The sequence below is a fragment of the Capricornis sumatraensis genome, chromosome 15, assembly GCF_032405125.1.
Source record: "Capricornis sumatraensis isolate serow.1 chromosome 15, serow.2, whole genome shotgun sequence".
Classification (NCBI taxonomy): domain Eukaryota; kingdom Metazoa; phylum Chordata; class Mammalia; order Artiodactyla; family Bovidae; genus Capricornis; species Capricornis sumatraensis.
Window position 1 is genome coordinate 66,666,494 of NC_091083.1, and position 21,687 is coordinate 66,688,180.

General features: G+C 44.0%; 1 protein-coding gene across 2 annotated transcripts in view; it reads left to right on the forward strand.

Moving 5' to 3' along the window:
• The window catches only part of RALY (RALY heterogeneous nuclear ribonucleoprotein), an 85,533-nt gene that overhangs the window by 15,386 nt on the left and 48,460 nt on the right, over positions 1–21,687 (forward strand). The gene's annotated exons all lie outside the window — the stretch shown is intronic.

The following is a 21,687-nucleotide window of genomic DNA, read 5'->3' on the forward strand; positions in this document are numbered from 1 at the left end:
ATACTTAGAGAGGGTAGCCATTTCTTTTCCAGGGAATCTTTGCAACCCAGGGATTGAACTCTGGTCTCCTGCATTGCAAATGGATTCTTTTCTGTCTGATCCACCAGGGATGCCGAAGCCAGAGGAGAAGGCTATGAAGTCATGAATTGTATAGCTCAGGAACCAAGTGATCTAGGACCCTGGATAGCTCCTTGGAAAAACAGAGGAGTCCTAAGTCCTTTCTGTTCTAGAGCTTTTCTAAGGATCTTACCTTTTGGATCAGAGTTTGCAGACTGGCAGCATCTTAGATTGTGTCTAGCCTATAGTGTACTTACTTTGAGTTGGAACCCAGCCGAGGGGTATTAGGGCTTTCATTGGAGATAATATGTATGAGATCAGAGGCCCTGGCATGTGACTGGTTTCTCCTGAAGAGGGAGTAGGACTTTTGAGGAAGTAGCAGGGGCTGGACCCAGATGCTGACCATGAGCATTTTCCTGTTCATAGGAGTGGTAAGAGTCCTCAGCTATTCTACAGGGCTTCACTCCCTGAGCCTTCCACCAGGGGCTCCTTATATCATAATTGGCCACATACCATTTTGACAGAATGCTTGAGTTTACAGAATCATGTTCTTCATCTCTGTCTCCCTCATTCCACATTCTGCTTCCTTATTGGCTGACTCTCTTAGGTAGAGAATATTAATTCTCATGTTTGTCAAAGCCCACACCATTTCCTGTTGTTTCTTTGCTTTCCAAGCCCGGGGCCGGTTGCTGTTTGTCACCAGGCTAGCACTTTTTTCTTTGAAACACTTGGTCTGCTGTACTTAACTTTTGCTACCTGCTTGGTCCCTCTGGGCCAATTCAGTACTGGATGGAACTCTAATTTTGAAGGAACTTCTCCCAGTTACAGTCTTAGTCCATGGGACTAGGTGGATTATCTTCATTTTGCTAGTAACTTTTAGTCCCCCTGATGCCTAGAAAGTCTGTCTCCTGAGTTCTCTTAGGATTTCACAAGGAAAACGAACTAATCAAGGCTCAGTGAACCTTGTCCTTGTAAAATTGGCTTTTTTTTTTTTTTGCATCTTAACAACTCACAAGCTGAGATGAAATCTGCTGTCTCATGGAAGAAACCACAACATCTAAATACAAAGCAACACTGTTTTACTTATGAATTAGTTCCTGCCCCCTTCACCCCCCCACCAGGCTAGCTTCAGTGAGAGCAGCTCCTATGTGTTGAAAGCAGGTGACTTTCTGAGTAAGTGACTGTTCTTGCTGCCTGTTCCCTTTGGTTTCTTGTAATTACTGTAACATCATCATCCAATATGTGGAGCACTATGGTAATTTCCATGACAACTGATCATGATTTCCCAGATAAAGGGAGAAAGCTAATAAGTGTTAGGAACTTGAAAAGGGTATTGGGCTAAGTTTTTATGATGCTAGTAGAATTTGAAGCTGGAAAGAACTTTGAGCAGCAACTGCCTAATTAAATCTTACCCATTTATAGACAAAGAAACAGGTCTAGAGAAATTAAACAACTTGCTTAAGGGGTCCCTTGGTTGTGGAATATACTTGAGATCCTCAGTGTAGTGTTTCTTTGTGCCTCCTATTCTATATGGGTTCATCCCATTATATACCACTGGACCATGAGCTCCACGAAGGGAGGATCCACACCTATCTTGTTAATTAATGTTTTCTCAGACTATGAACAAAGCTAGTGGAGGTGATGGAGTTACAGTGGAGCTATTTTAAATCCTTAAAAATAATGCTGTGAAAATGCTGCAGTCAATATGCCAGCAAATTTGGAAAACTCAGCAGTGGCCACAGGAGTGGAAAAGATCAGTTTTCATTCCAATCCCTAAGAAAGGCAGTGTCAAAGAATGCTCAAACTACTGCACAGTTGTGCTCATCTCACACGCTAGTAAAGTAATGCTTAAAATTCTCCAAGCCAGGCTTCAGCAATACATGAACCGTGAACGTCCAGATGTTCAAGCTGGTTTTAGAAAAGGCAGAGGAACCAGAGATCAAATTGCCAACATCCGCTGGATCATTGAAAAAGCAAGAGAGTTCCAGAAAAACATCTATTTCTGCTTTATTGACTATGCCAAAGCCTTTAACTGTGTGTATCACAATAAACTGTGGAAAATTCTTCAAGAGATGGGTATGCAAGACCACCTGACCTTCCTCTTGAGAGACCTGTATGCAGGTCAGAAAGCAAGAGTTAGAACTGGACATGGACCAGCAGACTGGTTCCAAATAGGAAAAGGAGTATGTCAAGGCTGTATATTGTCACCCTACTTATTTAACTTATATGCAGAGTACATCATGAGAAACGCTGGGCTGGAGGAAGCACAAGCTGGAATCAAGATTGCTGGGAGAAATATCAATAACCTCAGATAGGCAGATGATACCACCCTTATGGCAGAAAGTGAAGAGGAACTAAAAAGCCTCTTGATGAAAGTGAAAGAGGAGAGAGAAAAAGTTGGCTTACAGCTCAACATTCAGAAAACTAAGATCATGGCATCTGGTCCCATCAGTTCATGGGAAATAGATGGGGAAACAGTGGCTGACTTTATTTTTGGGGGCTCCAAAATCCCTGCAGATGGTGATTGCAGCCATGAAATTAAAAGACTCTTGCTCCTTGGAAGGAAAGTTATGACCAACCCAGACAGCGGAGACACTACTTTGCTAACAAAGGTCCGTCTAGTCAAGGCTATGGTTTTTCCAGTGGTCATGTATGGATGTGAGAGTTGGACTATAAAGAAAGCTGACTGCTGAAGAATTGATGCTTTTGAACTGTGGTGTTGGAGAAGACTCTTGAGATTCCTTGGACTGCAAGGAGATCAGTCTTGGGTGTTCATTGGAAGGACTGATGTTGAAGCTGAAACTCCAATACTTCAGCTACCTGATGGGAAGAGCTGACTCATTTGAAAAGACCCTGATGCTGGGAAAGATTGAGGGCAGGAGGAGAAGAGAATGACAGAGGATGAGATGGTTGGATGGCATCACTGACTCGATGGACGTGGGTTTGGGTGAGCTCCACGAATTGGTGATGGACAGGGTGGCCTGGTGTGCTGCGGTTCATGGGGTCGCAAAGAGTCAAACACGACTGAGCGACTTAACTGAACTGAACTGCAGTACTTAACCACAGGACCTAGGTATTTTTTAAGTGAATGGCGGTACTTTGTTGGAGTTTTCAGACTGGGACGCATGAAATCACAGGATAAGTTTTGGTACACTCAAATATTTTTTGTAGTTGGATTAGTTTAAATATTATTATGCATAGTTTAAAAGTTTATGCTTATGTTGTCATGTTATGAAATGGGTGATTGTTGTTGTTTAGTCGCTAAATAGAGTCCAACACTTTTGCAACCCTGTGGACTGTAGCCTTCTGGGCTCCTCTGTGGGATTTCCCAGGCAAGAATACTGGAGTGGGTTGCCATTTCCTTCTCCAGGGGATCTTCCTGATCCAGGGATTGAACCTGTGTCTCCTGCATTGGCAAGCGGATTCTTTACCACTGAGCCACCAGGGAAGCCCTAAACGAATGATAAGTTAGCATAAATTTTTTAGATTAAGTGAGAAGGCATTAAATAAATTACAGGATTATAATAGGCCCTTTGACCTTCACCACAGAGGGTCTAGTGTTGCTAGATCTTTGGTATTTTTAAGAGAAGCTAGAAATCTAATTGGAAAGAAAGAGATCTGATTTTAAATGTTGGCAGTTAACTTTTGTTGTTGTTGTTGTTGTTGTTTTAACTTGTTTGGGTCAGACAAAGCAAATTCTTGGGCCTAAGCATCTTTTTGTGACCTACAAGATAAACAGGTCTAGGCAGGAACAAGTCCTTCAGTTCAGTTCAGTCGCGTCCGACTCTTTGTGACCCCATGGACTGCAGTACGCCAAGCCTCCCTGTCCGTCACATCTCCCAGAGTTTACTCTTTGGACAGGGCTAAATGGATGATACTGTCAAGGATTGCTGCCATTCTGAGTCTGGCTTCTTGGCTTCAAACTGGTCATAGCTTGGAATAGAAAGAATGAAGTTCAGACTATCAAGTTAAGTTGGGAAAATTCCCACATGAAGCATCATCCTCTGTGGGTAACAGCTTCTGTAATATCTTAGCCCTTGGAGAGCATCATGTTTACTCCCCTTGTTTTTCTGATGAGACTAAAATCCAGAGAATGTAACACAGCTTTCTGCTAGGATCCTAAGCAGCAAGGCTCCTGCTTCAAACTGCAGACCTTTGTTTGGTGCTTGCTGCCTCATGCTCTGAGGGCATGGGCTTGGGGTTTCTGGCATACTTTGGGATCGTTGGTAGAGCTGGGTGAACACCACTTCTTAGTACAGTGCTATCCTAAGCAAAGGGAGGGTTGAGGTGGCAGTTAGTAATATGCTCAGCTGCATCGTGGTGCGGAGGGTCTATTTCTGTCACGAGCATCATGTTGACCTTATTTTTTCTACCTGGAAAGATATAGAGGACAGCTCGGCAACGAAGAGCCTCAGTGCCAAGATAGCTCTGTGCCTTTGCTGCTGCTTCTCTTCCTCCTCTTTTTCTTCCCTTCCAGCTCTTTCCTCCTTGAGCCCTACTTCACACCCCACTACCTCCCTTCTGCACCCCGTTTCTCTTTCTCCCACTGTTGGCCCTTCTCCATGGGAAGTTCTATGATCCCACTGCAGTAGGCAGAGCCACAGATTGGGCTTGTTTTCTAGGAGTTTGGGGAGGACTTGCTCTAAAGTAGGGCAACTAAATAAGGGAGATTATATGTATTTAAAGTACCCCCTTTTCTCCACCTCCACTCCAGGTTGGAAAAGATTACTTTTCAACTATGGACATGGCTACAAGGCTCATAGAGTCTGGGGCTGCCTCATGCTGCTGCCTTCTGTCAGCAGCAATGTTTTGACACCCACTGTTTCCCTGTGCTCCTGTTCAGTAGAATGACTTTGTTTTGACTGTTCCCTCTGAGTAGAAACTCTTCAGCTCCTCCTGTTTGCCAGACAAATTCCTACTCATTTTTTCATACCAGTTCAAATGCTATCTCCTCAGTGAAGCCATAAGCAGAGTTAATTTTGATCTTTTCTGTACTTTGCTTGTACTTCCATAGTTGTCCTTTGGTGCTGTGTGACCCCTGAATCTGCTCTCATTCATAAAATTGAGACCTTGTGGGTCAAGGGACAGTGTGCTGTTTATCTCTGTTACCTTTGTGTCTCTGAAGCACGCCTGGCACAGATAGTACTTGCAGAATGAATGACAGAAATATGTGTGCACAGATTCCTGTGGTATAAGATGGAACGTTAAATGCTATAAGTGCAATATGACAAAGTCTTCTGAAAGTTTATGGGAGTTCTTGAGAGAGAACTTCTGAGAGAAATCTTGGAAGGTTCTAGAAGCTGGTAACATTTGACTATTTCTTTGAAGATTTAGAAGATCAGTTGGCAAAGATGGTGGGAAGAACATCCCAGATGGAGGAAATGGTTAGAGGAAAAGCAATGAGGAATTGCAGAGGTCAGGCCCCACTTACTGATTTACCCATGCCCAAAATTCCAGGCTAGCCTAAAAAGGAGACTCTCTTCTGTCCTCTTCGACCTTTTTTTTCTTTCTATTCTCCTTTCCTTCCCTTCTCCCTCTCTTGAGATGCCCTTGTCTTTTACTTTTGGTTTCTTCTAAGTACTTTCCCTTTCATCTTCCCAATTGTCCAGTCTTTTGTTTTTTTCAACTCTGTTACCTTTTTCTACCTACTTTCTTCTTTCTTGCCCTCTTCCCCAGGCAACCCAGGAAATCTAGGCCTTTGGGTTGAGACCTGAATCAACTACACAGTGTTTAACTCCAAATAACACCTCCTCTGGTGAAGCTGAGAAGTAATCATGGCATAATTGCATCTCATCTGCCTGTTATGTTTTATTGGCTTTGATTTTTTTTTTTAACCTCCCACGATGCTGGGGGTGGTGTTATCATTTTATTTTTTATTTAGTAGTTGTCAGAATGTCAGTTTTAATGAAGATTTCTGCAGACAGGCCTGCCCTTAAGTGGTATGAGCCTTCAGGCAAAGCTAGGGCTAGATGAGTCAGAAATGCTCATGGATCTGTTTCTTCATGCATACAGGTGTCTGGGTCACACACACACACACTCCCTTCTGTCCCTATAGGTTTATATGCTTTGCAGCACATAAACACACAATTGAGTTACAAAGGTGCACATATTTCTTCTCTTCTGTCCATATCCATGCTTACCTTCCTGTATACCTTATACCTTCCTCCTCCTGCGTACCCACACACTTGTCCTCTATACCCTTGTCCCACTGTTTTCTACCTAGTACCCAGAATTGTGTGTGCCATGCAAATATCTGCAGACCTGTCTTACAGACATCACTCTGCCCTCTCCCTTATGTATCCACACAAATACTCCCCTGCGTACACACTGACATCTGCCCATGCCCCGGTGCCACATATTCAGCACCACACCATTTCTCACTATTTCTTAAATGTCTTTCAGTAAGTATTTCTAATTTTCATAAGAGACACGTTAGTTTCAGACTAGTTTTGAAAGGAAATGTCTCTGTTGACAGCCACACTGGCAGACCATTAGGAAGTCAGAACTATTTATGACAGATGCTTTGACTAAGGCCTCTAGAGTAACTGTTACTATGGCAGGTTGGGGAGGGCTGGATCAAACAATAGCGGATTGCTTCTAAATGATACTGTTATGTGCCAAGGTGTATTTCAGTCTAGTTCCAAACTGGATCCTGTGATATCAGGGTTCACTTCTGTTGGAAGGTGATCATATACTGGCAGAAGAGCCAGAGCCACTGTAGATGTTCCAGATTAGACTTTCTAGGGTGGGGCTGGGAGAACTGTATGTTTAACAAGTCCCCAGAGTCCTCCTGTTGTGCAGCCAGGCTGGGAAACTGATAGGGAGGAGGATCTGCATTACCTTTCTGTACCACCTTGGACAAGTTATCTTTTCTGGACATTTGCCTTCTCAACTGTAATACAACAAAGCTCATGCTCATAGAGGATCTTTTCAGCTCTAAAATTTCCTGCTGGTTTATGATAAGTTAAATCTGGGATACTTTTCTACCACAAAAGTGTCCATTCTCTGTCCATTCTGGGCAAGGCATTTTGGGCTTTGGCCAGAGGCCAGCAGAGACAGCCTAGGTCCTGACCTTCTGTCAGAAGCTCTGACACAGATCCTAATTAGAAATGGATCGATATGGGCCTGCAGCCAGGCCTGCGAAGCCTGGGAGGAAGCTGGAGGAGGGTTCCTAGCTGGGGAGAATCTGATTACTGTGAAGTAGATCTGGTTATGCTTGTCGACACAAAGGTCCTGCTGGTATAGCCCTTTTCCCTAGGGACCAGCAGGCGGGGCTGTCCTGAGCAAATGGGGAATGGTTAATGTGTGTCCCCCTTTGATATATTTTCCTCACCTTTATAAACTCATGTAATATCGTGCTAGGTATGTAATATAGGCCCCTTCTTCAGATGAAAAAATCATTTAGTGTTAATGTTGATAAAGCCTCTTTGTATGTTCATTTCCGCTAGCAACTCACTGGGATAGGTTGAAAAGGAAACGAGCTCAGAGAAGTGAAGTGACTTGGCTGCCCTGTGTCACATAGCATGTTCTCTGTTGTACTGCACTACAGTATTTTTGAGCATCTGTAACACTGATTCCAAGTTGGTGGATTTATTTTTCTAAACCAAGCTGATGGACTTTTTTTTTAAACCAGGGGTGTCCCTTACCCTTCTGTAGACTGAACTGGAGCTGAGACCTTTTCCCTGAAACCCTTCAATTGTTGTTGTTTAGTCAGTAAGTTGTGTGCGAATCTTTTGCAGTGCCATGGACTGTAGCCTGCCAGGCCTCCTCTGTCCATGGGATATCCCAGGGAAGAATAGTGGAGTGGGTAGCCATTTCCTTCTCCTGGGGATCTTCCGACCCAGGGATTGAACCCAAGTCTCCTGCTTGGCAGGTGGGTTCTTTACCACTGAGCCACCGGGGAAGCCAGAGCCCTTCGAACAGTGGAGGAAATTCCTTAAAACCAGTGGTTGAGGAGGATAAGGGGAGATGCTCTGCTTGCTTTGGCTTTCTCATCGCCTTTCCAAGGTCCCTAAGGAGTGAGTAGGCTCTAATGGGAGAGATCAATCATCATTTGGGATCAGTGGGAGGGCTGAGTCAGGTTTCTGTACTAGCCCTGTGCACAACCCAGGGGCTTAGTATGCTCAGCTGCTAATGTGCTCAGGCCAAATTCCCCCTGGAGTTGGTCATCCAACAAATATTTGTTGAGTATCTCCCGTGTGTCAGGGCTTGTGCTAGTGCTAAGGATTCCTAGATCAAGACCCAGTCCCTGCCCTGAAAGACCTCACAGTCTAACATCAGAGTTTGAGAAACCACAGTATTCTTTGTGTGCCTTAATAGAGGTATATCCAAGGTACTCTGGAATCACAGAGGCATGAAGGTAGGTTTTTTTCTGGAGGAGATAACTTTAATCTGGCTCTGAAGGGAGAGTAAGAGTAGGGGCACAAGGAGATCACTCCAGACCAGGGAACTAGCACAGAGGAAACCACAAAGATGGGCCCAGGAACAGTTGATAAGGGGGGTGGGGGTAGGCATTAGAGGAGTGCCCAACATGTAGCCAGTCAGATTGACAGCTCTGCCCCTTGCTAGACTTAGGACTGTCATAGTAGCCACTCAGTGGTAGTAACACAGGAGCAGGTGGGGGAGAATACGGGTGGGTTTATTAGCAGATGCTGACTGAAACAGTTTTAGAGGCGAAACTAGGGCAGAAAGCTGAAGAGCAGCAGCCTCTGCCCTCTGGGCCAAACCTGCAGAGATGCTGGGGGTTCTTGGCAATGGTTTGAAAGCTCGTCCACCCAGGCAGAGGGCTTTACTTCTCTGATGCCAAAATCCTCTGCATGCCTGCCCCTCCTTCCTGTGTTCTTTTAAAAAAGAAATTAATGGAATCTGTTCAGAATACCCCTGAAATGAAATTACATTTTTAACTCTAATTACCCTAATTAAAACTTGACAGCTGTAATCCTGGAATGGCAGATATGCTAAGTACCCCATGCCTGTGACAAGCTTACTTACCCAGATGGAATGTTCTGTTCTGGGCTTAGGAGAAAAATTCTTCTGTGTATTTGTTTTGTTTTTCCCTATCGGCCATTAGTCTTTGACCTCACAGCTTCCTCAAGCTGGGATAGTCTCACTTGTGGGTTACAGGACCCCTGAATCTCCGCAGTGGTCCCTTTGCATTCAGAGGTGTTGCTCCTGATGATTCTTACCACATACCTTTGAGTTCTCGCTTCAGTTGAGGTTGGTCTGCATCCTCTGAGCCTGTCCCTGGGTGAAATCCCCTGCCTGTGGGGGACCTGCACTTTTTAGAGGGCTGTCTGCTGATCTAGGGCTACATCTGTGTCTGGGATCAGTTGATGGCTGGTATTAAGGTTACAGTTTGAGGTCAGGGACAAGGAGCTCTGAAAATAGGATTCCTCTTCTCTTCACATGTATCAGCATAGGCTAGAAGCAACTTAGTGAAATGCCTGGTCTTGACCCCTGTCTTGACTAGTTACCTGGACAGACAAGGAAACATGTTGGGGAGGGAGGGAGACAGTCCTTGAAACAGCCTGAAGGCTCTGTTGATGCTGTGAGTAATCTCACGGTTCTATTAGGACCAAAGATCCCCATGTTCTAGTTACTTTCTCGTAGCCTGAAAGCCTGTTCAGTCAGTGGACACTGGGTGTTAAGTACTGCAAAGGATACAGAGTTGAATAAGATACACTCTGTGCCCTCTGAGAAGCTTAGAATTGTGGGGGGAGTAGGGAGGCAGTAGTGGATGAAGGACAGCCATATAGTGACTAGTTACATAAGACAGAAAAAAGGTAAGATTCCCCACAGGTGTTAGCATTTGAACTTGCCCCAATAGGTAATATTGTCAGAGGAATGGAGAGGGGCATTGCAGGTTTTAGGGAATAGTGTGATGGTAGAAAGTTGCTAGGTGACAGTCTGCTGTGATTGGAATACAGTGAGCAGGGAAGGGTATGATAGAGGATGAGATTAGGGTTTAAACTATCCTGTAGGTAAAGGGAGTCCGTTGGGGCTGTAGGGCTGTAGGGCTGTGATAGGAGTATGTGTGGTGGATTGAGAGACAGGGTTATTGGAGACAGTAGATTAGTTAGAACAGATGTCAAGTAAACTGTGACCTGTGGGCTGAATCAGTCTGCAGCCTCTTTCCATGAAGTTGTACTGGGACACAGACAGCCACACTGATTTGTTCATCTATGACTGGTTTCATATTACCTTGGCAGAGTCAAAACTACAGAGACTCCTGGCCCTATACAGAAAGTTTGCTGATTTCTGAGTTAGAAAGTAATTATGAAAGTTCTGTAAGAGGAGATAAATGTTAAGAGTAAGCTTGAAATGGAATTGGAAGTGTCAAATGAGACTTCAGAAGCTGAGGCAGTATGATTTAACAGAGAACACCTCCCCTACCTACCTCTCACAACTTTGTAAGAGTCAAATTTTCTGAAGGTCACCATGTCCCAAAGGACACAGGACATGGGTAAGTCCTGATTTGCCCTTATTAGCTGTGACCTTGGGCAAATCACTTAACTTTCCCAGAAGTTTAGATGAATGTGTTGACTGAAACAAAGAAAAGAACCAATCAGGCTTTTCCTCATGACACAGAACTCTTACTCTGCTACTTATCTATGCTTCACCCCCTAGATTATGTCTAGGAAAGACAGATATCCTAGAAAACTTGAAACATAGTTTATAGTTTGAGTTGTGAAGTTGGGGACAGGTGGGCAGAGGTTGTGGGAGAAGGGCTCATGATAGTTTGAGGGCATACTGTGCCCTTCCCCTTTCCTAACTGCTGGCACTTGTTCTATCCAGATATTTCTACCCTTCAACTTCCAGAGCGTATTAGGTCCCTGCAAAACAAAAGACTGAATTGATTTCTTAGTCACCTTTCAGAGCAGGAAACAACATAAGTATCACTTGGCATCTCTTATGTTCTACCTGCCACTACCTTGAGCCCCCAATGCCTCACTCCCTTTTTCCTAGGACTATGTGTGTCTACCCTGCAGGACAGGAAAAATCACTAGATGGGAGACTTCAGTGGTGGGTTCCAAACTTCTTTCTCCCTTCAGCTTTCTGTGTGACCTCAGCCAATTTGTTTTGGTCTGTGGCCCTTCAGATGACTTTAGCCAGCTCTTGGGATCTGGACTTTGTTCTGTAAGACTCCACCTTAGGATCACAGTCTTTTCCCTTTTTTTTCCTTTTATCCTGTGTACCCCTCTCCTTTCAGTCTGGAGTATTTGTGTAAGTACACACCTCATTTGCTTCAAATTCACTGCCTTTGAATATGAAGAGAATAGTCATATCGTTAGCTGTTTTTATTGACAAGGTTTCAGTAACTGGCACTCAATCTAATTACTGGAGTGGAACAGACACTGGAGGTCAGGTCCAGCTGACCCTAGGGTTCAGCGAGGCATGGTGTCTCCAGGAGGGGGCATCTAGTTCAGTACAGGCCAACATTTGGCCCTGACATCCTTGATAGAGTAGAGGAGTAAGGGCCAGGCACTGATCCAGGCAGTTTACATTTTTTGTTCTTTCTCATGCCTCTGAGATAGGTGATATTATCACAGATAGCCTTTTACAGATGTGGGAACTGAGTTTTAGAGGATCATTCAGTAGACAGTGACTGACTCATTGAGGATACAGAGGAATACCTAAGTATTCCCTCTCCCCAAGTAGGGGATAACGGTGGAAAAAACAGACATCAAAACTCAGGAAGGCAGTTAAATAATAACGCCTAAGGATACCCAGTTTAGGTGGCCAGATCCAGGGCTCAGACCCAGATCTGTATGCTTGCTATTTCCACTCTGCCATGCTGCCTAGGAGAGCAGGGAGGAAGGGTTGATGTCCAGGCCCTATGGGTAGGGGATGGGAATTAAGTATTTCTTGCCAGAAGTCAGAATTATTTGAGGGCTGAATTTGAGTTGCTGAATCCAACCTGAGGTGATAGAGCTAGGATAGAAGTGAGAGAGAAGGGAAGAGGTTTTAGAGGCTGACAGGAGATTGTCTTCAGGTTAAAAAAAATTAAAAATTTTGTTACGATTCTGCAGATTATTCCAGTTTAAAAACTTCAACCATTTTCTTCTTACCACAGCCTTTGTGAATGGTGGTGTTTTTTCCCAGAGGCCCTGTCTTCCTGATTTTCTGACCGTGGCAGGCAGGTCATGGCTAGCTTTGAGCATAGCATCTTTCAATCTGCTGCTTCACCCTGGGTCTTTCTCTGTGACGCCTCCAGTAGTGCTAGATTTGATTTCTTCGTCTGTCAAATACGAGGATTGGACTAGCTGACCGAGGTCCTAGTGTTCTAAAGTGGTTCTTTATCCATCAGGCCTGAAATTCATTCTTAAAGTTAGTTCTGACCCCACCCTTGGTATCTACAGTCATCATGTAACTACATTGAATCTCAACTAAAATTCACAGATTGTGTTTTTGCCTGACCATCTACTTGTGGCTTAAAATTTGGGGTAAAATTGGCATTGTCTCTGAGGTCCTGGCCTTCTACCCCAGAGCCCCAGTCCTAGGGCTGAATCCACTTCTGCAGAGCTTTGCTTTCTAAATACCTATTTGGAAACTTATATGTGAACTTGAAATGTACATTTCCAGGTTCCACATTGAGGACACTTCCAAAGTTATCTGTACTATAGGAAGTCTGAATGATGTGGGAAGTGCTCTGGTTAGAAGTAAGGAGACTGATTTGGGCCTTGCCACTGCCTGCCTTCCTTCCACCACTTTGGACAGCTCTCTCCTCATTCTGGTCTTAACACCCCTTCTGTAAAATGGTGGGGCCTCTTCCAGTTCTGGTCTCATCAGGGACAAAAAGCCATCTTCTATACCATTCATTTGCAGCGCACTCTCTTGCCCCAGCTTTGGTTTGTTGGTTACAGATCGTAAAGCCTTAGATTCTCGCTTCCAGCTCCAGAGGGGTAAGGGGAACCATCCAACTGTCTCATTAGCATGGAGAAAAGAAAACAGTAATTACTTGTGCCTCCCTTGATGATTCCTGCAGGGTTGGTTTTTCGGGGAAGGAAAAGGGGAAAACTGGAGACAGCTTCAGCTGAGGAGGGAGAAATGCTGTTAGCTGCCCAGAAAAGGCAAGAATGTTTGTCTTGCATGTCTGTTGTATTCTCTGGACATTCCTCCAGGCAGCCTAGACACTGCCTGGATTGAGTTTCATCTATTTATGGCATGTATAGTGTTCTCATACATGGACATGAATTGGGCTTGAGAGCCCTAATGTCACCTGTCATTAAGAAAGCAGCTGCCCTCCCAGGCCTCTCTTTGTGATATGCTGTGCATCCTGACACCTGTCTTTATTGCGGAGTAGAAGAGGGTTTTACTGAGCCATTTTGTGACTTGGCTGCATTTTTATTATGTTGTGAGGTCATCTTTTTAACCCCCACAGCAACACAGCCAGTTGGTTTATTATGCCGGGGCATAGGCAACACACAGTAGAGCCAATCAGAGTCAAGGTCAGGTATTCTTGTCTTTGGAAGGAGTTTGGAACTGCAAGACCATGGGGTTTGGTCCAGGCTGGGAAGAGCTGACCTCACAGATTGAGACAGGGTTTTGAGGCCAAGATGTTAGGGGGCAGGCTAAACAGAACTAAAATAGATTGGCAGATGTGGCTCCTGGGACAAAAACTGTTTGCTCTGTGGCCAGTCTCATACTCCCTGCTGTCTGGGCAGTTGCGCACCTTCACGTACTGATGGTACCAGAAATGGGTCTGAGACTCCCTGCAGGAGAGCGCTGCCTGATTGGACCTGGAGCTGTTATGCTATGATTATGTCCTGTGACTGGTCACTTGTGCCTTGGTTGTCACCCTGGAGGCCTAGAGAACTAGCTTCCATTTTCCTTCCTCTGTCCTGAGGAAGATGTCACTTCAGAAACACCTTTTCAGTCTTCCTGTATTCCCTGGAGTTTGCTCTACTTTAAACAGCAGGGATTCTGTAGGGATGTTGTTATTCAGTCACTAAGTTGTGTCTGACTCTTTGCAGCCCTGTGGACTGCAGCATGCCAGGCTCCTCTGTCCACTGTCTCCCAGAATTTGCTCAGATTCATGTCCATTGAGTCAATGATGCTATCTAACTATCTCATTCTCTACCCTCCCCTTCTCCTGCCTTTAGTCTTTCCCAGCATCAGGGTCTTTTTCAATAAATCAGCTCTTTGCATCAGGTGGCTGAAGTATTGGAGTTTCAGCTTTAGTATCAGTCCTTTCAATGAATATTTAGGGTTAATTTCCTTTAGGATTGACTAGTTTGATCTCCTTGCTGTCCAAGGGACTGTCAAGAATCTTCCCCAGCACCACAGCTTGAAAGCATTAATTCTTCGGCACTCAGCCACCTTTATGGCCCAACTCTCACAGCTGTACAAGACTACTAGGCCTGGCATAAGAGACTCAATGATAGGTATTTTTTTTTCCATCTAAGTACCACCAAAGATGAATCAAACAATAAAAAAGACTTGAGAGAAAGGAAAAATGTACTTTCACCATTACTTATGTATCATTGGGGCTTCCCTGGTGGCTTAGAAAGTAAAGAATCTGCCGACAGTGCAAGAGACCAGGGTTTGATACCTGGATCTGGAAGATACCCTGGAGAAGGGAATGGCTGCTCCCTTCAGTATTCTGGCCTGGAGAATTACACAGAGGAGCCTGGCAGGCTACAGTCCATGGGGTCAGTTCAGTTCAGTTGCTCAGTGTCCGACTCTTTGCAATCCCATGAATCGCAGCATGCCAGGCCTCCTTGTCCATCACCAACTCCTGGAGTCCACCCAAACCCATGCCCATTGAGTTGGTGATGCCATCCAACCATCTCATCCTCTGTCGTCCCCTTCTCCTCCCGCTCTCAGTCTTTCCCAGAATCGGGGTCTTTTCAAATGAGTTAGCTCCCTGCATCAGGTGGCCAAAGTATTGGAGTTTCAGCTTCAACGTCAGTCCTTCCAATGAACACCCAGGACTGATCTCCATTAGGATGGACTGGTTGGATCTCCTTGCAGTCCAAGGGACTCTCAAGAGTCTTCTCCAACACCACAGTTCAAAAGCATCAATTCTTTGGCGCTCAGCTTTCTTCACAGTCCAACTCTCACATCCATACATGACTACTGGAAAAACCATAGCCTTGACTAGACGGACCTTTGTTGACAAAGTAATGTCTCTGCTTTTGAATATGCTATCTAGTTTGGTCATAACTTTCCTTCCAAGGAGTAAGCTTCTTTTAATTCCCAGGCTACAGTCCATGGGGTCATGAAGAGTCAAACATGACTGAATGACTAACGCTTTCACTTTTTCATCATTAAGGCCCAAAGCCTTAGTTATTCTCATTTATTCCTAATAACCATTTTTTGTTGTTGTTGCTGCTGTTGTGTTTCTTTATTTTTTTAGAAATAGACTTAAATAGTTTAACTGTTTCTTCACAATCTTGCTTGATCCATCAGAAAATCCTGCAGGAAAGTAGATACTATGACCCTTATTTCACAGATACAGAAAAAAGATCCAGAAAGGTGAAATGACTTGACACGGAAAGTCAGAACATGGAGCTCAGAGTCAGAACATGGAGCTTGAGATCTTGGTTGGACCTTCTAGACCTTAGAACAAAGGTAGATGAGGCAGGTGTTTTATTCAGTCACAGGTTCCTAAAGTACTTTGTATCTTCTACTTGCCAGACTCTGTCAGATACTTGAGTTGTTACAATTAAGATCCTCCTGCTGCTGCTGTTGCTGCTGCTAAGTCGCTTCAGTCACAGCAGCAGTAAACATCCTCTTCTCTTCTCCCCTCCTCCTCAGTTCAGTTCAGTCGCTCAGTTGTGGACTCTTTGCAGCCCCATGAAGCGCAGTATGCCAGGCCTCCTTGTCCATCACCAGCTCCTGGAGTTTACCCAAACTCATGTCCATTGAGTTAGTGATGCCATCCAACCATCTCATCCTCTGTCGTCCCCTTCTCCTCCCGCCCTCAATCTTTCCCAGCATCAGAGTATTTTCCAATGAGTCAGCTCTTCGCATGAGGTGGCCAAAGTATGGGAGTTTCAGCTTCAACATCAGTCCTTCCAATGAACACTCTGGACTGATCTCCTTTAGGATGGACTGGTTAGATCTCCTTGCAGTCCAAGGGACTCTCAAGAGTCTTCTCCAACACCACAGTTCAAAAGCATCAATTCTTCAGCAGTCAGCTTTCTTTATAGTCCAACTCTCACATCCATACATGACCACTGGAAAAACCATAGCCTTGACTAGACGAACCTTTGTTGGCAAAGTAGTGTCTCTGCTGTCTGGGTTGGTCATAACTTTCCTTCCAAGGAGTAAGAACCTTTTAATTTCATGGCTGCAATCACCATCTGCAGTGATTTTGGAGCCCAGAAAAATAAAGTCAGCCACTGTTTTCCCATCTGTTTCCCATGAAGTAATGAGACCAGATGTCATGATCTTAGTTTTCTGAATGTTGAGCTTTAAGCCAACTTTTTCCCTCTCCTCTTTGACTTTAATCAAGAGGCTCTTTAGTTCTTCTTCACTTTCTGCCGTAAGGGTGGTGTCCTCTGCATATCTCAGGTTATTGATATTTCTCCCAGCAATCTTGATTCCAGCTTGTGCTTCCTCCAGTTCAGCATTTCTCATGATGTACTCTGCATATAAGTTAAATAAGCAGGGTGACAATAAACAGTCTTGACATACTCCTTTCCCTATTTGGAACCAGTCTGTTGTTGCATGTCCAGTCCTAACTGATGCTTCTTGACCTGCATACAGATTTCTCAAGAGGCAGGTCAGGTGGTCTGGTATTCCCATCTCTTGAAGAATTTTCCACAGTTTATTGTGATCCACACAGTCAAAGGCTTTGGCATAGTCAATAAAGCAGAAATAGATGTTTTTTTCTGGAACTCTTGCTTTTTTTGATGATCCAGCGGATGTTGGCAATTTGATCTCTGGTTTCTCTGCCTTTTCTAAAACCAGCTTGAACATCAGGAAGTTCACGGTTCACATATTGCTGAAGCCTGACTTGGAGAATTTTGAGCGTTACTTTACTAGCTTATGAGATGAGTGCAATTGTGGGATAGTTTGAACATTCTTTGGCATTGCCTTTCTTTGGGATTGGAATGAAAACTGACCTTTTCCAGTCCTGTGGCCACTGCTGAGTTTTCCAAATTTGCTGGCATATTGAGTGCAGCACTTTCACAGCATCATCTTTCAGGATTTGAAACAGCTCAACTGGAATTCCATCACCTCCACTAGCTTTGTTCATAGGGATGGTTCCTAAGGCCCACTTGACTTCACATTCCAGGATGTCTGACTCTAGGTAAGTGATCACACCATCGTGATTATCTGGGTTTTGAAGATCTTTTTGTATAGTTCTTCCCCTCCCCCTACCCCCATTCAAATCATTGGATTTTGAGGTAGAAAGAGCTCCAGAATTGATGTTGCTACATGAGTAAGGCAGATCATGAAGGAAGCACATAGACTTTGGAGTAAAGTAAAGCAGACCTAGGTTCAAATCCTAGCTCTGCTGCTTACCAGCTCTTTGACTGAATGATACATTTAGCCTCCTCACCCATCTTCAATTTTAGTCACTAAGTCATGTCCAGGTCTTTTGTGACCCCATGGCCTGTAGCCTGCCAGGCCACTCTGTCCATGAGATTTCCCAGCCAAGAATACTGGAGTGGGTGCCTTCTCCAGGGGATCTTCCTAACCTAGGGGTTGAACCTGTGTCTCCTGCATTGGCAGGCAGATTCTTTACCACTGAGCCACCAGGGAAGACCCATATTCAGTTACCTTGGCTATAAAGTAGGCATTCCATCACTTGCTTCACAGGGTGTTAGGATTAGGAAGTTTGCCAAAATAACAACTAGTCCAGCAGTAGCCCAGGTCTTTGTGTCACCCTGCATCAATGCCTGGCCTAAGCCATTGCTGAAATGAAGCTTCTGAGGCCACTTCTAGTCAGACTGATTCCCCCTCTTCCCCTACTTTTACAATACATAGCACTCTTAAAACTGTTAGGTTGTGCGTAATATTCTTTTTTTTTTTTTTTTTAATATATTTGATTTATAAGGTTGTGTTATTTTGTATTAGTTTCTGGTGTACAACAAAGTGATTCAGTTATATGAATATGTTTTTTTTTGTATTCTCTTCCAATATGATTTATTGTAGGATATTGAATATAGGTTCCTATGCTATACAGTAGGACCTTGTTTATTTTATATATAGTTTGTATCTGCTAATCCCAAACTCCTATTCTTCTCACATCCCCTCTTCCCCTTTGGTAACCATAAGTTTGTTTTCTGTGTCTGTGAATCTATTTCTATTTTGTTAATATTCATTTGCATCATATTTTAGATTCTACATATAAGTGGTATCATACAGTCTTTTTTTTTGGCTTATTTCACTTAATATGATAATCTGGGTTCATCCATGTTGCTGCAGATTGGCACTGTTTCATTCTTTTTTATGGCTGAGTAATACTCCATTGTGGTTTTATTAATCACTGTAAAGATTCAGTGTTGTCTTGTGCTGACATAGCCATATTTTCAAGAGGTGGCAGAACTCACACAATGAAGACAGGTCTGGAATGAGACCATAGTGGGATGAGATCTTTCCAGTTACCTGAGTACTGCTGTACCAGGCTGTGTGTATATGGAGTTCTTCAACCGAGGCCTTCAAGGCAAGTCAGTCGTGCCATGTTGGGAGGTAGAGCAGTCGAAGCTGGATCAATGGAAAACTCAGCTAGCTATTTATGTTAGATCCAGCTTTTAAGACACAAGTCTTCCAAACTTTCTGAAGTAGGCATACTTTCCTATCTACCCTTTGGCCTTAGGTCTGGCACCTGTATCCTTGATGATTTTTTTTTTTTTTTTAATTTTGATTGTGGTGTGTCTTCGTTGCTGCATGCGGGCTCTCTCTAGTTGCAGTGAGCAGGGGCTACTCTTCTTTGTGGTGCCCGGGCTTCTCATTGTGGTGGCTTCTCGTTGCAGCTCACAGGCTCAGTAGTTGTGGTGCACCGGCTTAGGCGCTCCATGGCATGTCGGATCTTCCCAGACCCAGGGATCCAGCCTGTGTCATCTGCATTGGCAGGTGGATTCTTACCCAGTGTGTCACCAGGGAAGTTCTAATGATTGTTCTTTTTGACCTATTTTGGATTTTTAAAAAAATAAGTAGGAAAAGCAAAAAATAAAAGTTCACGTGTGTGTGTGTGTGTGTGTGTGTGTGTGTGTGTGTGTGTATGTGTATACAAGCCACACCTTTCATGTCTAGGCTATTGTAAATAGTGCTGCTGTGGACACTGGGGTGTGTGTATCTTTTTGAATTAAGAGTTTTCTCTGGATGTGTGCCTGGGAGTGGGATCATGCAGTACCTCTGTTTAGTTTTTAAGTACCTGCATACTGTTTTCCATAGCCTGCCTAATATTCTTAGTATATTTGTAGGAAGTTGACACAGTCTTGCCCTGGACTACTAGGAGCCCAAGGATAAGATTTGTTCTCTTTCATCCCTGCATCTGCTATAATCCCCAACCCAGAGTTGTAACTGTGGCTGATTAGACCCAGGAATTGTTTTTTGATTCACTGGATAGGAGACTTGGGAGGGTTTGCAGTTGACAGAAAGAGCTGTTGACGATTTGGCTGGGTCTCCCACCTTCACTCTTGACCTTTCCTCTCCTGTTACAGTATCACATTGATTCTGTATCAGTGGGAATTGTATCCCTGTTTTATAATTAAGGAATCTGAGGCTCAGATTAAAACTCAGGTCTTTTGTTAGGAGATAGATCCATAGTAAGAGTATTAGAAATTTAAACAGAAACCTTAACTGACTAGGTCTTCATTGTCTAGAAGCAGTAGTAATGTTTACATGGAAGAAAAACAGAGGAACTGTTCTGAAGCCTTAGTGGATGGTGAGGACAGAGCTTTGATTGTAGTCACAGCCAGAGGTATTTTCAAGAACACAGCAGAGAGGAGAGGAAGGGTTCAGCATAACTTCACCTAATTGCTAGGCCTTGAAGATTAAGATGAATTTGAATATGAATAAATGAAGAGTCATTCCAGGTGAGACAGCAACATGGATAAAAGTATGGTAACTGGAAGGCCCACAGTCGTAAGTGATGACCAGACCCGGGGTATAAGAGTCTAGAGAGCAAGGCTGGGGTGATTTGGAGCCATGCCATTTTTTTGAGCAGGGGAGTGGCATTAGGAACAGGAGTCTAAAAGTGTGGGCTCCAATAGATTGGAGTGGAAGGGGCGGTGGAAGACTAGTCAAAGAGAGACCAGGGAAGAGGCTACTCTTAACAGCCTGTCCTTGTAATGTCAGTAAATTCTAAGAAATATTCCAGTAGTGCAGGCAGGAGATAATGAGATCTTGAACCAAGAGGAAGTTGACACAGTGGGGAATAAAGATGGTTGGGATGTAGAGCCATTAGGAAGAAAAAAAAACCCTTCAAGGATTTGGGGATGAAGGAAGAAGGGGTTGAAGAGCCTGAACATTTTGAAGTCTAAATATGTACTTGAGAGAATTGTTACACTGTTTGCTGAACCATGGGGACTGGGAAATGGGAGAAGGGTTCACAGTTTGTTGACGTATTATTTAATTGGAGAAGCTGATAGTCCTTTCCTGTTACCTCCCACCTCTTAGTGCCTCCGCTTTGGGGCTTGCTTTTGGGCTTTAACCCCAGCCTGCAGAGGTCCTTTAGTTCCTTGTGTTTGCTACTTTGCTCATACCTGGAGCCCTGACCCCAGATCCTTCTGCCCAGGTCTTACAGCAGCTGTCATTCCTTCTCGGAAATAAAATAGTACGTGTAAAGTGCTTAACCCAGTACTTAGACGATTTCAAAGTGTGCCTTAAATGTTATGGCAGTTAAATGACTGTTGTGGTGGTGGTGATTATCATAGCTTTGTGCTCACAGTATCCTTTGGAACTACCTGGCTGAAGGACTCAGGAGTCAACTGGTGTTTAGTAAAAAGCCTGGACTGCAAGTAAATGGAGAGTATCCCAGCGTTGGGTATAAATGAGGGTTCTGAGTCATGTCAGCCAGGACTAGAGCATGCGTTTTCTCTTTTTTCCTTCTGTTTTTTGAGAAGTGGTATAATGTATGATTAAGAAGGCAAGCCCTGGAGGTTGAACTCAGGTTGAAGCCCCAAGTCTGCCATCTATTAGCTGTGTGACTTGGGGCAAATTTACTTAGCATCTCTGTATCTGTTTTTCCTTAGAAAAAGTGAAGAATGTAATACCACACCAACCTTACAAGAGTTCCTAAAGATTTAATGAGTTAATACAAGCAAAGTGTTTACAACGAGGCTTGGCACTATGCTACTGTTCTCTGTACCCCAGTCATTCCTACCCCACATTCCAAGTAATAATATAGGAGTTTCTCTGTCCCAACAGAGGACGGGGTAAGTGGAGAAAACTGAAGTCAACATCATAGTGCTTGGAAGTTTGTCCCATCTGGGTTCTAAGTTTTGGAAGCCTGGAGGAACCTCTTTCTTTCCGTCACTACATTCTAGTTCTGTAGACTTTCTTGTTCTTAGTGTAACAGACTTCCTCTTGCCCATTATTGCCTCAGGGCTTTTGTGCTTATTTCCCCTCTCTGAAGCTCTCTTCCTCTGATCTTTGCAGATCTCACCCCCTTACTTGGGTCTCTGTCTAGCGACTGCTTCTTGGAGAAGTCTTCCTTGACTTTTATCTAAA